General features: G+C 44.3%; 2 long non-coding RNA genes across 2 annotated transcripts; one reads left to right on the forward strand and one right to left on the reverse strand.

The window, feature by feature from the left end:
* Positions 1-60: 60 nt before the first annotated feature.
* On the forward strand, positions 61-739 carry LOC147819595 (uncharacterized). The gene is made up of 3 exons (XR_015436770.1): positions 61-178; positions 284-385; positions 475-739. It is a non-coding gene; the product is annotated as an uncharacterized LOC147819595 (long non-coding RNA).
* Positions 740-1,142: 403 nt separating this feature from the next.
* On the reverse strand, positions 1,143-1,885 carry LOC147819596 (uncharacterized). Its single transcript, XR_015436769.1, has 2 exons — positions 1,696-1,885; positions 1,143-1,569 (listed from the first exon to the last, which is right to left on the reverse strand). It is a non-coding gene; the product is annotated as an uncharacterized LOC147819596 (long non-coding RNA).
* Between the last annotated feature and the right edge of the window lie 9 nt (positions 1,886-1,894).

The raw sequence follows: 1,894 nt of genomic DNA on the forward strand, positions 1-1,894 counted from the left end.
CAGCAGCAGATACATCAATCATATGAAGTCACATCAGCTGACTGTCTGTCTCTGTCTGCAGAGAGTCCACAGAGAGACACCTGGCTGATCTGCTGCCTCCTCCTGCTCCTGCTGCTCCTGCTCTTCATTCTCCTCTTCATCCTGAGGAAGAGGAGGATCCAGAGGAGAAGGATCACAGGTACAGCAGCCAATCAGAGACGGTCTGAGCTCTGACACACACACACCTGGTTCCTTTACTGTCACAGCAGAATCATATTAATAGTAATCTGTCGTCCTGCTCCAGGTCCAATGGAGGAAAACTTTTATGTGTCGATGCACGGTCACCATGGCAACAAGAGGAAGGACGAGGAGGAGAAGGGGGAGAGAGAGGAAGAGTCTGCTTATGGTACGTGTACACACACACACACACACACACACACACACACACACACATTAATACAGATGCTAACAAATGCTAACATGTTCTGTTCTCAGTTCCCCATCATCGTACTGTTTCCATGGAAACACCAATCACCCAGCAGATGTCTGAGGAGGCACAGGACATCTATGTGTGATGACCAATCAGAGCTCACCTGGACACCACGCCTCACACCTGGACTCTCCACATGGTGGTTCTCACAGATGTGAGAACGTCAGATAAACGAGACGTGTGCTTGTTTTCCTGTTGAATATCTGCTGTTCGTGTGTTCTGATTTATCTCAGTGGGACTTACTGGTAAAATAAAGGAAAATAAAAATAACCATGACGTCTGCCAGGGATGACCACACACACACACACACACACACGCGCGCACGTGCACGCACGATCATCAGTCAGGTGCAGCAGCTGTCTGGGGACTTCAACATAGTAGTAATATAAAAGTAGAGAGTACTTTTACTTTTGATACTACAGGTACTTTTGCTGATCGTAGTTTTACTGAAGTCAGTTGTAAAATGCAGTAATTAAAGTCAGAGTATTTTTACACAGTGGTATTGATTACTTTAATGTAAACTGGTCCACACTGACTGTAGTGTTTATCCACAGTTTAAAATGCACCTGGTTGTTCCTCCAGCTTGGTTTTTGAATCACTGAACATACGACAGATTCTGTGTAAGGCTGCACGTCATCTAATTCAACTGAAACTGACGTTTGACACGTTTAACTGATTTAAAATTTCTTTAATGATTTAATGATTTCAGTGATCAGGACTCTTCAGTTTACATTCTGCAGTAAATATATCATTAAACTGCAGCTGCAGATTTTTACGTGTCTTTGAAGATTTGTTCACAAACTATTTAAACTGATATTTGAAGCACACATCAGATTACAGCGAAGACATGAGACAGAGACACTGTAGGGGGCGCTGTCCCTGCAGGAAGACAACTCTACAGACACCAAGAAAAACTGTGACTTGAAATATTTCACAGTGAAATCAGACAGTTCAGTTCCACCTGTTTCAAATGAAGAAAAAACTAAAACAATAGAGTTTTAAAACCAGAACAATGTGAGACACACGACTCTGACGTGAGCTCCTCATCCTCATCTTCATCAGAAGACGGTGATCTCTTCCTCCTCCTCCTTCTCCGGCGTCTGAGGTAAAACAAATAACAGGTTAACACAACAAATCACTTTCAGCACGTCGACAATAAATCACAGGTGTGTGTCACAGGTGTGTCACAGGTGTATCACAGGGGAGCAGTAGTGTCAGGTGTTTACCAGGAACAGCAGTGTGTGGTGGATGATGAACTCTCTGGTGAGTCTGAGCAGATCCTGGTTCACAGTCTGAAACAGAGACGGGACCAGAACCACAGCCAGATTGTGAGCCGACATCTTGTTCACCTGAGAGAACACCTGGACCCTGAGAGACAGGTAAATAAAAACATCAGAGGAACACCAGCGTGTGTGTGTGTGTGTG

The sequence above is a fragment of the Seriola lalandi genome, unplaced genomic scaffold (assembly GCF_002814215.2).
Source record: "Seriola lalandi dorsalis isolate HSWRI2012SDOR001 ecotype SW California unplaced genomic scaffold, Sedor1 jcf7180002052030, whole genome shotgun sequence".
Classification (NCBI taxonomy): domain Eukaryota; kingdom Metazoa; phylum Chordata; class Actinopteri; order Carangiformes; family Carangidae; genus Seriola; species Seriola lalandi.